This window comes from Salvelinus alpinus, chromosome 30 (genome assembly GCF_045679555.1).
Source record: "Salvelinus alpinus chromosome 30, SLU_Salpinus.1, whole genome shotgun sequence".
NCBI classification, from domain to species: Eukaryota; Metazoa; Chordata; class Actinopteri; order Salmoniformes; family Salmonidae; genus Salvelinus; species Salvelinus alpinus.
The window spans coordinates 17,819,833-17,834,954 of record NC_092115.1 but is presented as its reverse complement, the minus strand read 5'-3'; the positions used below and the strand labels follow the sequence as shown (position 1 = coordinate 17,834,954).

The following is a 15,122-nucleotide window of genomic DNA, read 5'->3' as shown; positions in this document are numbered from 1 at the left end:
CCGCCAGAGCCGCCCGCCAGTCAGGAGCCGCCAGAGCCGCCAGCCAGTCAGGAGCTGCCAGAGACGCCCGCCAGTCAGGAGCCGCCAGAGCCGCCCGCCTGTCAGGAGCCGATAGAGCCGCCCGCCAGTCAGGAGCTGCCAGAGCCGCCCACCAGTCAGGAGCTGCCGGAGCCGCCCGCCAGTCAGGAGCTGCCGGAGCCGCCCGCCAGTCAGGAGCGACCAGAGTCACCCGCCAGTCATGAGCTGCCCGCCAGTCATGAGCTGCCCGCCAGTCATGAGCTGCCAGAGCCGCCCGCAAGTCAGGAGCGACCAGAGTCGCCCGCCAGTCATGAGCTGCCCGCCAGTCATGAGCTGCCCGCCAGTCATGAGCTGCCTTCCAGTCATGAGCTGCCCTCCAGTCATGAGCTGCCTTCCAGTCATGAGCTGCCCTCGAGTCATGAGCTGCCCTCCAGTCCGGAGCTGCCCTTCAGTCCGGAGCTGCCCCTCTGTCCTGAGCTACCTCTCTGTCTTAAGCTACCTCTCTGTCATAAGCTACCTCTCTGTCATGAGCTGTCCCTCAGCCCGGAGGAGTTTCCTCAGTCTAGTGGGGACCTTTGTGAAGGTTCCTAGGCCAAGGTCGGCGGCGAGGGTCGCCACTCAAAGGACGCTAAGGAGGGGGACAAAGACAATGGTGGAGTGGGATCCTCGTCCAGCGCCGGAGCCGCCACCGCGGACAGATGCCCACCCAGACCCTCCCCTAGAGTTTTAGGTGGTGAGTTCGGAGTCCGCACCTCAGGAGGGGGGTACTGTCACGTTCTGACCATAGTTTTTACTTGTTTTAGTGTTGGTCAGGACGTGAGCTGGGTGGGCATTCTATGTTGTGTGTCTAGTTTGTCTGTTTCTATGTTTGGCCTAATATGGTTCTCAATCAGAGGCAGGTGTTTTGTGTTGTCTCTGATTGGGAATCATATTTAGGTGGCTTGTTTTGTGTTGGGGTTTGTGGGTGGTTGTCTTCTGTCTTTGTGTTCTGCACCAGATAGAACTGTCTCGGTTTTCACGTTTGTTATTTTGTATAGTGTTCACGTTATCGTCTCTTTGTTTATTAAACATGTTGAACACTAGCCGCGCTGCATTTTGGTCCTCTCCTTCACCAAAGGAAGAAAGCCGTTACAATGTGACAATGGTTAGCCCCAAACCGTTTAACCTGTTGATGATAGAGGGCGCTATTTACACTTTGGGGGGAAATCGTGCCCAATTTAAATGGCCTCGTACTCAATTCTTGCTCGTACAATACCCATATTACTATTGGATAGAAAACACTCTCTAGTTTCTAAATCCGTTTGAATTTTGGCTGTGAGTAAAACAGAACTCATTTGGCAGCACACTTTCTGACCAGGAAGTGGAAAGTCTGAAAATTATGCTCTGTTCAAGGGCCTGCCTATAAATGGGCATGATACGTATGAGTATACACGCACGTCATACACCTTCCCCTAGATGTCAAGAGGAAGTGAGAGAAGAAATGAAGTGATTATCTTGGTCTGAGGTGGAATAAATCCTCTTGGAATGACGTGTCCGCCATTTCCTGTTTTCTGGAAAGCGCGAAGATGGACCTGGAATTGCCTTCTGAAAAGCTGTCGTTATAGGCGACTACTATCTCCGGCTTTGATTTTATTTGATACATGTCACAATATCATCGTAAAGTATGTTTTTTCAATATAGTTTTATTAGATTATTGAATCTAACGGGACGTTAGGCGTGTTGCGTTGTCTGTGTTTGTTGACGTTGGAGAGCTTCGCGCCACTTGGCCAGTGTGTTTGCTAATTCAAGAGGGAAAAACGATGTTCTAAATCCAAACAACGACTGTTCTGGACAAAGGACCCCTTGTACAACATTCTGATGGAAGATCACCAAAAGTAGGACCCATTTTGTGATGCTATTTCATATATCTGTCGAACTGTGTACTAGTAGTTTTGCGCCCAGGTTTTGGGCACTATCTCGCCATAACGTAAGCCTGTCGTAATGAAGATATTTTTAGAATTCTAACACTGCGATTGCATTAAGAACTAGTGTATCTATCATTTCCTATACAACATGTATTTTTTTGTAATGTTTATGAATAGCTATTTGGTCAGAATAGGTGAGAGTCTAATAGAAATATCCGCACATTCTGGGAAAAAGATGCTACGTTAGCATAATGGATAACCACTGATTTCAGCTCTAAATATGCACATTTTCGAACAAAACATAAGTGTATGTATAACCTGATGTTATAGGACTGTCATCTGAGGAAGGTTTATGAAGGTTAGTGAAAATTAATATATTTTGCTGGTTTATTCGCTAACGCTAACGTGCCTATTGCTATCGCTAACGTGCCTATTGCTATCGCTAACGTGCCTTGATGAATGAATGCGGTTGTGTGGTAGGCTATTGTAGTAAGCTAATATAATGCTATATTGTGTTTTCGCTGTAAAACACTTAAAAAATCGGAAATATTGGCTGGATTCACAAGATGTTTGTCTTTAATTTGCTGTACACCATCGATTTTTCAGAAATGTTTTATGATGAGTATTTAGGTATTTCACGTTGGTCTCTATAATTACTCTGGCTGCTTCGGTGCTATTTCTGACGGTAGCTGTGATGGTAGCAGCAATGTAAAACTGATTTATACCTCAAATATGCACATTTTTCGAACAAAACATAGATTTATTGTGTAACATGTTATAGGACTGTCATCTGATGACGTTGTTTCTTGGTTAGTTTGGTTGGTTCTTGGTTAGTTTGGTTGGTTTCGTGCATGCTACCTGTGCTGTGAAAAATGTCTGTCCTTTTTTGTATTTGGTGGTGAGCTAACATAAATATATGTGGTGTTTTCGCTGTAAAACATTTAAAAAATCGGACATGTTGACTGGATTCACAAGATGTGTATCTTTCATTTGCTGTATTGGACTTGTTAATGTGTGAAAGTTAAATATTTCTAAAAAATATTTTTTGAATTTCGCGCTCTGCCTTTTCAGTGGAATGTGGGAGGAGTTCTGCTAGCGGAACGCCGGGGCTGTAAAGGTTAACTTTTTTCTTGTGCTTTGTGCTAATTGCTCCATGACTCCTGTACGCTTTGTTGACTATGAACTTGCTCATTTACCCGACTGTGGGACAAACAATGTTTGTTCCCACACTCACGACTCTTGGCCTACCATCCTTTTCTAATCACCTCTCGCCAGCTTTGTATTCATGTTACCTGATGAAATTGCTGTACAATATGATCTTGTTGCCATCTGATGCACATTCAAATGTCATAAAAAAATCAACACTGCAAAGCTCTCCCTGTCCTCTGCCGTGCCCTGATTGTATTACTGCTGATGATATCTGGAAATGTGAGTGTACACCCTGGCCCGTCTACTGTTGCTAGCCCCAATTCTGACTTGATTTCTGCTCTCGTAAAAGGTTTTCAAGTTAACACTAGAAGCTTATTACCTAAAATGTATCAATTGAAAGTGTGGTTTCACAGCTCCTATCCAGATGTGTTGGTCATTACTGAGAAATGGTTAAGAAAGTGTTCTGAACACTGATGTTAACCTTTCTGGTTATAACTTTTTTTCGGCTAGACAGATCTCCACCAAGTCTGTCACCAAACAATTTGATTTGCCTGTTTGAAGCATTATGCTTTCAAACAGCTCTTTGTTGACTGTTGCTGGGTGTTATCATCCACTATCAGCACCAGCCTGTACTCATTTGCCCTAAGCTCTCTCCTGGCCCCTTACGCTAAGTCTGAATTTGTCCTTCTAGGTGACCTAAACTGGGACAGGCTTAAAGCACCTGACCAAGTCTTAAAGCAATGGGATTATTACCAATCCCAAAAGGTATGACTTCAAACACCCAGAGAATTCTACTCTCTTTGATTTTATCCTCACAAATAATCCTTATTGGTATCAGTCTGGTGTTTTCTGTAATGACCTTATTGATCACTGTTTTACGGCCTGTGTTCATAATGGCTGCTCAGTTAAACGACCTGTCCTGATTTGTCAGATGCTTGCTGAAAAACTTTAATGAGTAAGCCTTCCTTCATGTAAATTGGTATAGAATCAGCTTCTTCCCCTCTGTCGAAGACGCTTGGACCTTCTTTTTAAAAATATTTCAGTGGTATTGTTAACAAGCACGCTCCCATGAAGAAAATGAGAAACAGGTTCAGCCCCTGGTTCGACTGTGATCTGGCAGAATTACTCCACCTCTAGAACACTATTTGGTGAAAGGCTCGGCACAGGCATATTCAGGCTGTCTGGCTGTCGTTCAAGCAAATGAGAAATAAGTGCACTCAGGCTAGCCGGAAGGACAAAGTTAGTTATTTTAAGGATCAGTTCTCTCTCTGTGGGTCAAACCCCAAGAAGTTCTGGAAAATGCTGAAAGACTTGGAGAATAAACCCTCTTCCTCACAGCTGCACATGTCCCTTAATGTTGATGATGTGGTTGTTACTGACAAGGAGCATATGGCTGAGCTCTTTAATCACCACTTCATTAAGTCAGGATTCCTATTTGACACGCCTCCTTGCCTGTCCAACACTTCCTCATTTCCCAGCCCTTCTAATGCAACTAGCCCTGATGCTCCTCCATCTTTTCCACCTGCCCCGCTACACAGCTTCTCCCTGCATGTGTTCACTGAGTCTGAGGTGCTAAAGAAGCTCCTTAAACTTGACCTTAAAAAAGCATCTGGGTCCTTTCTTGCTTAAGGTTGCAGCCCTTATCATCATTAGCCTGTCTCTCCTCTCTAGGGAGGTTCTCAGTGCTTGGAAGGCAGCCATGGTTCATCCTTTATTTAAAGGAGGAGATCAAGCTGATCCTAATTGTTATAGGCCATTTTCTATCTTGCCCTGTTTTTATCAAAAGTGTTGGAAAAACTTGTCAATAATCAACAGACTGGCTTTCTGTATGTCTATTGTCAGGTTTTGGCCAGGACTGTTCTGGTTTTTTGTCACTAGATGTCCCCATTGCACCTTTTTTTGTACCTTTTGTTTTTCCCTTGCTCTAATTATTGTTTGCACCTGTATGTCGTTCCCTTGTTAGTATTTAATCCCTGTGTGTTCCTCAGTTCCTTGCTCAGTGTTTGTATGTTAGCACCCAGCCCCAGCCCAAGCCTTGTTGTGAACATATATTTTTCTCTTGTTGGATTTTCCAGAGGTTCTCTGGTTTTGTTCTTTTGTATTTTGGATTAGTCTTTTGAGGTTTGTTTTTCCCTTGCTGTTTTTACCACTTTGTGGATTTTCTTTGTATTTTGGAAGATATCAATTTTTTATTAAACCACCATCTCTAGTACTGCTGTGTCTGCCTCATCTTCTGGGTTCTGCCGATTTAGTGACTGTTTCTCGCACCGGGTCCTGACATCTATAGTGTTCTCTCTGGTATGCAATCTGGTTTCTACTCAGGTTGTGGATGTGTCACTGCAACCTTATAGGTCCTTAATGACGTCACCATTGCCCTTGATTCTAAGCAATGTTGTGCTGCTATTTTTATTGACTTGGCCAAAGCTTTTGATGTAGACCATTCCATTCTTGTGGGCCGGCTAAGGAGTATTGGTGTCTCTGAGGGGTCTTTGGCCTGGTTTGCTAACTACCTCTCTCAAAGAGTGCAGTGTATAAAGTCAGAACATCTGCTGTCTCAGCCACTGCCTGTCACCAAGGGTGTACCCCAAGGCTCGATCCTAGGCCCCACGCTCTTCTCAATTTACATCAACAACATAGCTCAGGCAGTAGGAAGCTCTCTCATCCATTTATATGCAGATGATACAGTCTTATACCCAGCTGACCCCTCCCCGGATTTTGTGTTAAACGCTCTACAACAAAGCTTTCTTAGTGTCCAACAAGCTTTCTCTGCCCTTGTTCTGAACACCTCCAAATCATAGGTCATGTGGTTTGGTAAGAAGAATGTCCCTCTCCCCACAGGTGTGATTACTACCTCTGAGGGTTTACAGCTTGAGGTAGTTACCTCATACAAGTACTTGGGAGTATATCTTGACGATACACTTCCTTCTCTCAGCACATATCAAAGCTGCAGGCTAAATTTAAATCTAGACTTGGTTTCCTCTATCGTATTCGCTCCTTCTTCACCCCGGCTGCCAAACTAACCCTAATTCAGATGACCATCCTACCCATGCTAGATTACGGAGACGTAATTTATAGATGGGCAGGTAAGGGTGCTCTCGAGTGGCTAAATGTTCTTTACCATTCGGCCATCAGATTTGCCACCAATGCTCCTTATAGGATACATCACTGCACTCTTTACACTTCTGTAAACTGGTCACCTCTGTGTACTCGTCGCCCACTGGTTGATGCTTATTTATAAAACCTTCTTAGGCCTCACTCCCCCTATCTAAGATATCTACTGCAGCCCTCATCTTCCACATACAACACCCGTTCTGCCAGTCACATTCTGTTAAAGGTCCCCAAAGCGCACACATCCCTGGGTTGCTCGTCTTTTCAGTTCACTGTAGCTTGCGACTGGAACGAGCTGCAACAAACACTCAAACTGGACAGTTTTATCTCAATCTCTTCATTCAAAGACTCAGTCATGGACACTCTTACTGACAGTTGTGGCTGCTTCGAGTGATGTATTGTTGTCTCTACCTTCTTGCCATTTGTGCTGTTGTCTGTGCCCAATATTTTTTGTACCCTGTTTTGTGCTGCTACCATGTTGTGCTGCTGCCATGTTGTCTTGCTACCATGTTGTTGTGTTGCTACTATGCTGTGTTATGTGTTGCTGCAATGCTATGTTGTTGTCTTAGGTCTCTCATTATGTAGTGTTGTGTTGTCTCTTATATCGTGATGTGTGGCTTGTCCTATATTTTTATTTAATTTATTTTTATTTTTAATCCCAGCCTCCGTCCCCGCAGGAGGCCTTTTGCCTTTTGGTAGGCCGTCATTGTAAATAAGATTTTGTTCTTAACTGACTTGCCTAGTTAAATAAAGGTTAAATAAATTAACTTGGGACTATGGCTAGACGGTACATTGTCCTTCTCTCATCACATATCCAAGCTGCAGGCTAAAGTTAAATCTAGACTTGGTTTCCTCTATTGTAATCGCTCCTCTTTCACCCCAGCTGCCAAACTAACCCTGATTCAGATGACCATCTTACCCATGCTAGATTACGGTGACGTAATTTATAGATCGTCGGGTAAAGGTGCTCTCGAGTGGCTAGATGTTCTTTACCATTCAGCCATCAGATTTGCCACCAATGCTCCTTATAGGACACATCACTGCACTCTTTACTCCTCTAAGGAGCATTGGTGGCAAATCTGATGGCTGATGTATTGTTGTCTCTACCTTTTGTACCATGTTTGTTCTGCCACCATGTTGTGTTGTACCATGTTGTTGTTGTGTTGCTACCATGTTGTGTTGCTGCCATGTTGTGTTGTTGTAGTAGCAATAATTTAATCCATTTAGCAGACTAGTATCCAAAGCAAGTTACAGTCATATATATGCATACATACACACATACACACATACACACATGTGTAGCTGAGCTACAATCGACCACAATGAAATACTATACTACTACTATATCAATCAACACAGTGGTTTTAGCATGCCTGATGCAAACACAACAGTGTTGGTTTCACCAGTGTTGGTTCCACGTAAAAAAAACTAAAGTTCAATAGGGCAATGTGAAGTGACAAAGCGAAGCTGAGAAGGAATGATAGATTTCAGGGGCAAACGTCCACATCTAAGGAGAAAAATACGAACAAAAAACATTTTATGATTTATTCCACAGTTTGTGAGCACAGTGGGTTCTGGTGCCTCAGACGGAAATCCGATATTATCTAATGCAAATTTAATGTAAGATAACACTTTTTCGCAAAGAAACCAATGAGGCTTTAAGCCATGAATATGGATGCCGGTCTATTTTAGAGTGATACTCTTTGAGGTATCTGTTGTGAGAACTTATTTTTAACATATTGACACACAAAAAACAAAATCTCTCTGTTATGTCTTTTAGAGAAGACAAAGGAACTCATGTAAATCAATTTGTTCGGTACAAAACGGTCAGCACAAAAGAAAACAAATGGATATGCCCAGCATTGTAGACAAGACAAAACAGACTCACCTATGCCATTTAAGCAAGCTCAATCCAGTCAGCTTTATTGTAACTATACATGATGCTAGAGATGACAATCTGAAAAGGATAGAAATAGAGTGAAAGAAAGAAAGAGAGGGCGGAAGGGGGAGAGCGTAAAGAACAACGAAGAACTCTGATTTCACCTTATTTATGTGCCAAGCACATAGTGGTTTCAAAGAATGCACAACCATCTGAGAGAATAACAGAGGAACAATATAATGTGTCTTTTGAAAACTCCATCAGTCCGCCGCACAACTGTTTTCCACTGTCATTGGAAACTACAATCTACCTATAAAGCAGGGGAGATACAACACTCTCCCTCTCACTGCTTTGGGTTTGAAAGGAAACAAATGGGCAGATGTGTCCATAATGCACAGAGGGACATGCCTGCCTGTGATATACTGCAACTAGGTGTGTGTTTGATTTTATAGATCCTCCATCTTTGTTAGAGACTTGTGATAGCCCTTCATCCTTTCTACCTTGGGACTTGGCTATTCAACTGCAAATATTGATTCTGGGCCAGTTGAAGGGGAAATTAATGCATAGTTTACTGCAAAGTTTCCTCCGACTGAACCACTCTCATGTGGCACATGCTACTTACCATGCTACTTACTTACTTGGCCAGACTGTTGTTGGGAAAACGTCTTTAGTATCGACACACATTAATATAGAGGGAAAACATCTTCAGCATCTGCACACATTGATGTAGAGAGGGGAGGTTACTTCTGAGAATGAGTCTCTGGATCACTGGGGATTATTAATGTAGGTTTGAACCTACAGAGACAGACGTACAGCAAGACGTAGAGATAGACGTACAGCCAGACGTAGAGACAGACATAGACAGATGTAGAGACAGATGTAGAGACAGATGTAGAGACAGATGTAGAGACAGACGTAAAGACAGATGTAGACAGACTTAGACAGACTTAGACAGACTTAGACAGACGTAGAGACAGACGTACAGCCAGATGTAGAGACAGAAGTACAGCCAGATGTAGAGACAGACGTAGAGACAGACGTAGATATAGACGTAGAGACAGACGTACAGCAAGACGAACAGCCAGACGTAGAGACAGACGTAGAGACAGACGTAGATATAGACGTAGAGACAGACGTACAGCAAGACGAACAGCCAGACGTAGAGACAGACGTACAGCAAGACGCAGAGACAGACGCAGAGAGACAGACGCAGAGTCAGACGCAGAGAGACAGACGTAGAGATTGACGTACAGCCAGATGTATAGCCTGACCTAGAGACAGACGTAGAGATAGATGTAAAGATAGACATAGAGACAGACGTGCATCCAGACTTAGAGATAGGGGTAGAGACAGACGTAGAGACAGACGTAAAGAGACAGACGTGTAGAGTCAGACGTAGAGACAGACGTAAAGAGACAGACGTAAAGAGACAGACGTAGAGCCAGATGTAGAGACATACTTACAGCCAGACGTACAGCCAGACGTAGAGACATAGGTATAGACAGACGTAGAGACAGACGTAGAGAGACAGACATAGAGAGACAGACGTAGAGAGCCAGACGTAGAGAGCCAGACGTAGAGCCAGACGTAGAGATTGACGTACAGCCAGATGTATAGACAGACCTAGAGACAGACGTAGAGATAGATGTAAAGATAGACATACATCTAGATTTAGAAATGGGGGTAGAGACAGACGTAGAGACAGACGTAAAGAGACAGACGTAGAGACAGACGTAAAGAGACAGACGTGTAGAGACAGACGTAAAGAGACAGATGTAAAGAGACAGACGTAGAGCCAGATGTAGAGACATACTTACAGCCAGACGTAGAGACATAGGTATAGACAGACGTAGAGACATAGGTATAGACAGACGTAGAGCCAGACGTATAGACAGACGTACAGCCAGATGTATAGCCAGACCTAGAGACAGAAGGAAGAGATAGATGTAGAGACAGACGTACATCCAGACTTAGAGAGCCAGACGTAGTGAGCCAGACGTAGAGAGCCAGACGTAGAGAGCCAGACGTAGAGAGCCAGATGTAGAGCCAGGCGCAGAGCAAGGCGCAGAGACAGGCGCAGAGACAGGCGTACAGCCAGACGTAGAGATTGACGTACAGCCAGATGTATAGCCAGATGTAGAGACATAGGTATAGACAGACGTAGAGAGACAGATGTAGAGAGACAGACGTAGAGAGACAGACGTAGAGAGACAGACGTAGAGAGACAGACGTAGAGACAGACCTAGAGACAGACGTAGAGATAGATGTAAAGATAGACATACATCTAGATGCCAGACGTACAGCCAGACATACAGCCAGACGTACAGCAAGACGTAGAGACAGACATACATCCAGGCTTAGAGACAGACGTACATCCAGACGTAGAGACAGACGCGGAGACAGACGTACTGCCAGACGTAGAGACAGACGTAGGGATAGACGTACAGCCAGACGGAGAGATAGACGTGGAGACTGACGTAGAGATTGACGTACAGCCAGATGTAGAGATTGACGTACAGCCAGATTTAGAGATTGACGTACAGTCAGATGTAGAGATTGACGTACAGCCAGATGTAGAGATTGACGTACAGCCAGATGTAGAGATTGACGTACAGCCGGATGTAGAGATTGACGTACAGCCGGATGTAGAGATTGACGTACAGCCAGACGTAGAGATTGACGTACAGACAGACGTAGAGACAGACATAGAGACAGACATAGAGACAGACATAGAGACAGACATAGACCTACAGACAATGCAGCGGAATAGTCCTGGCTAAACTCCATCCCGTAGAGTGAGCCGTGTGGTTGTTTGTCTGTCTGTCTGCCTTCCCGTCCTCCAGCCCACCCGCACGCCACTCTGTCTGTCCGTCTCTGTGAGGAGCAGAGCACAGTCTAGCAGAGTCGAGCAGGGGGATCCTCCTGTTATCTCTTTAATAATGGAGCAGAGTGAGTAAGTGATCCCATCCACCAACACCCTCTACACTGCCTCTCCAGGGACCCCCGGCACCACGGCAACTGTCAATCACTGCTGATATGGAGATATTAAAAAAGGGGGGGATGGGGCTGCACCTTTTCACAGTCTTTCCACGTCCCTCTCTCTCACTTTCTGTTTCCCTTTTGCTCTCTCTCCCTCTCTCTATTTATGTCAGTTTTTTTCTATCTGTCTCTCTTTATCCCTCTCTTTCTGTCAATGTCCCCCCCCCCTCGGTCTCGCTCGCTCTCTCTCTCTCTGTCAGTGTAGCAATAGTACAGGTGTGCCCGCTGCTTGTAAAACCCGATACAGACAGACCACTCCACAGTCTCAATCAGTCCCTGTGAGAAAGAGGTGTCTCAACCTCCCCAGTCCCAACAATTTCACATAATTTGGAGAGGGCTTTGCTATTATTCATTCCCCTTCTCTGAGTATTCATTTTGCAGAGCGGCATACGCAAGTGACCTTTAACCTCGGGGAGGCACGCGCTGTGATGAGTTTGGTTCTGCCTCTGCCGAGGACGCATTTCAAAGCAACCCGGATTGCGCTTGGCGGACCGAGGACTTTGACCTACAAGGTCACTTCATGCTGACGAGGGTAGAGGAACGTTGTGGAGCATTTTGGGAAGTTGGGGAGGAAAACAGAAATAATTAATGGGAATAATATGGGAAGGAAAATTATTAATGGCTGCCTCTCAATGAGATATAAATATTTATGTTTTGCTGAAATGGTAACTAGTTTGGGGAGGATGGGACAAGGGGACTGGCTGGTAGGGAGCTCAGGCATTCAGGTAAGGAAATAACAGGAGGATGAAGGTTGGAAGTGGTCAGTTGTAAAGAGGATACCTGGACCTGAGCTTGATGTGGAAGCATAGCAGTGTAATACAGTGTAATCACTGTAGGCTAAATGGGATAGACTGACAGAGATATACAGTAATCATCCATACAGGAAGCTGGGTATTATGTTCAATGGGACAGACTCTGCATGTTTTACTGTAATTCATTCTGGACTAAATATCCTCAAAACTGATGAAACTGCAGTTGGATCCAAAAATAGTTTGAGGGACATTGGCTAATTCCTCTATGCTGAGAAAGAAAGTTAGAGTCTTCAATTGGTAAATAAAATATCAATTCGTCTCCACACTACTACCCTTTTTACAATACTGAACTGAACCAAGCCAGGCCAAACTGAGCTGTACTGTGCTGGCCTGGTTACACATCCACCACAGTTGTTACTGGAAGTGCGCTGGAAAGGACTATGTGAAAAGAGAGTTTCTCTGTCATTACAGTATGGTTCAGCGCGATAGCATGAAAATGGTATCTGTGGACAAGAGTGAACTCACGTTCTTGGGGAAGTCTGCCTTCAGCTCTTTGACACCATGGCACCAGTATGCAGCCGTCTTCTCACTGACCAGCTCGATATTGAGGAAGGAGCCCTGTCCGGGGCCGAACACATGACCTGACGTGGTGCCACGCACAATACAGGGAGACACGTTAGTCACTAGGGCCTGTGGGACCTGCAATTCTACTGTAACGGTCGTCGTATGAAGAAGGTGTGGACCAAGCACAGCGTGGGAAGTGTTCATGATTTAATCCAAAAAAACAATCGAACAAAAACAACAAACAGGAGAACAAAAGCGAACAGTTCTGTCAGGCAAACAAAACAGCTAAACAGAAAATAACTACCCACAAAAACCATGTGGGAAAAGGCTACCTAAGTATGGTTCTCAATCAGAGACAACGATAGACAACTGCCTCTGATTGAGAACCACAACCGGCCAAACAACAAAGAAATACAAAACATAGAAAATGATCATAGAATGCCCACCCAAATCACACCCTGACCAAACCAAAATAGAGATATAAAAAGCTCTCTACGGTCAGGGCGTGACATCTACGAATTTCTTCATGGAGCCGAGAGAAATCTTTGCAGTTTTAAAGCTACATTATAATTTTTTTTACACTGCCCACCCAAGTATTTCAATGGCAGAAAAATCCCTGCAACTGCACAGTATAATTAGGGCTCAGTTTTTCATGTTCAGGTCAATTGGTCACAAAAATATCCTGCTAACATGAACAGCATTAAATGACAATGCAAATAGGAAGCAGGTGCATGGTCACTATAATGTCACTATAATGTCACTATAATGTCACTTCAAAGATACTGGCTTCAGTTGTGAATCTGAATATAATATTTGATTCAAAGCCAATGGGAATAACTATTGAACCTACAGGCCATTCAATAATGCAGATCTAGTATGACATACTCCTGCAATTCAATATTTCAATTTAGCTGCTTTTACTTAATGACTGGAGAACCACAATTCATATTCATGATATACAGTTACTTATAGACAATTACTACAGAGGCAATGATATTTGAAGACTGACGTTTCTTTCTGCTCTGGTTACTATTACCAATTAGTAGCGACCAATTTGCATAATCTAATTAAAAAACAAGTCCATATCAAGCAATTACAGTATAACACACTAATAGATGTAATGATATTTGGTTTATGTAGTATCTATAGACCATAGATAGAAAAAAATGACATTAATGATTGTAATGCAGACATAATCTGCAATAGTTTTTTTATAATCCTAAACAAATGCTATTGTGGAGAAATAATAGAAGCATCACAGCCAACAGTTGTTTCCCTGTGAGCATGTATCTGTTTCCTGTAATATCTGCTGTGTTCACTGCCTCTTTACGTTCATTGCCCCGTGGATGTATCCACGGGGCAATGTTTCATGGATTTAGCTCGGCACTGCATTGTGAGTTAAGTCAACTACATATGAAGGCAGCTCTCTGCTACCTAACCCTGATGAAGTGCAAGACAAGTAAGGACAAATTGTTTAAAGTCGGTGAGTATAAAGGAATCAGAATGAGATTGATAAAGATCTGGACAGACGTGAGAGCCACGTTTCGATGAACAAACAGGATGATGAGTGAATGGTTCATTGCATGTAGTCCTGTTCTTGAGATGTTCTTGTCTATTTTTGTTTGTACACACAAAAACACACAGACAAGAACACACACACACACACACACACACACACACACACACACACACACACACACACACACACACACACACACACACACACACACACACACACACACACACACACACACACACACACACACACACACACACACACACACACACACACACACACCTCAATGTAATAAATGCACCTGTGAAGAAAATGTTGCCAGTAACACTGTCCTCTCTGTCCATTACCACAGGCTAACCTATATGACAAAAACCCATCCATATGTACTAGGGCCCTCAACAAGGATTCACATACTATATGTGACTGGGTCCTTGGTGTTTTCTGTTAACCATTGGGCACTAATCTATCCCCACAACCCTTCATGAAAAGAGAACCAACACGATAAAGAGAGATCAAATATCATTGCCAAGACGATAGCTCCTCCAACACAGAGGCGACCAACGATTGGCTGCCGGCCATGAGGAGGCACATTCGAGGTAATTACCAAACAGCGGTTACTTACACGGTCTCTTCCCTCAAGACCCTTTCCATTCTATCTGCAGGGAGAAGAAACAAGAGAGAGAAAGAAAGAGATAGCGAGAGAGAAGAAAAACATCCTCCCTCAAATATTTGTTTCAATAATCTGAGTACAGCACTCAGAGACCAAAACAAGCCATACAGATACCCGCCATGTTGTGGAGTCAACAGAAGTCAGAAATAGCATTATAAATATTCACTTACCTTTGATGATCTTCATCAGAATGCACTCCCAGGAATCCCAGTTCCACAATAAATGTTTGTTTTGTTCGATAAAGTCCATCATTTATGTCCAAATCCCTCTTTTTTGTTCGGGCGTTTAGTTCACAAATCGCAGGCCAGACGAAAAGTCAAAAAGTTCCATTACAGTTTGTAGAAACATGTCAAACGATGTATAGAATCAATCTTTAGGATGTTTTTATCATAAATCTTCAATAATGTTTCAACCAGATAATTATTTTGTCTTTAGAAAGGAAAAGGAACGCAGCTAACTCTCACGGGCGCGCCTGACTGAGCTCATGGCCTTCTGCCAGACCCCTCAGTCAAACAGCTCTTAT

At 43.7% G+C, this 15,122-nt stretch overlaps 1 pseudogene; it reads right to left on the bottom strand.

Annotated features, from left to right (window-relative positions):
• LOC139559580 (dihydropyrimidine dehydrogenase [NADP(+)]-like) overlaps positions 1-15,122 on the bottom strand; it is a 151,650-nt pseudogene that overhangs the window by 30,334 nt on the left and 106,194 nt on the right.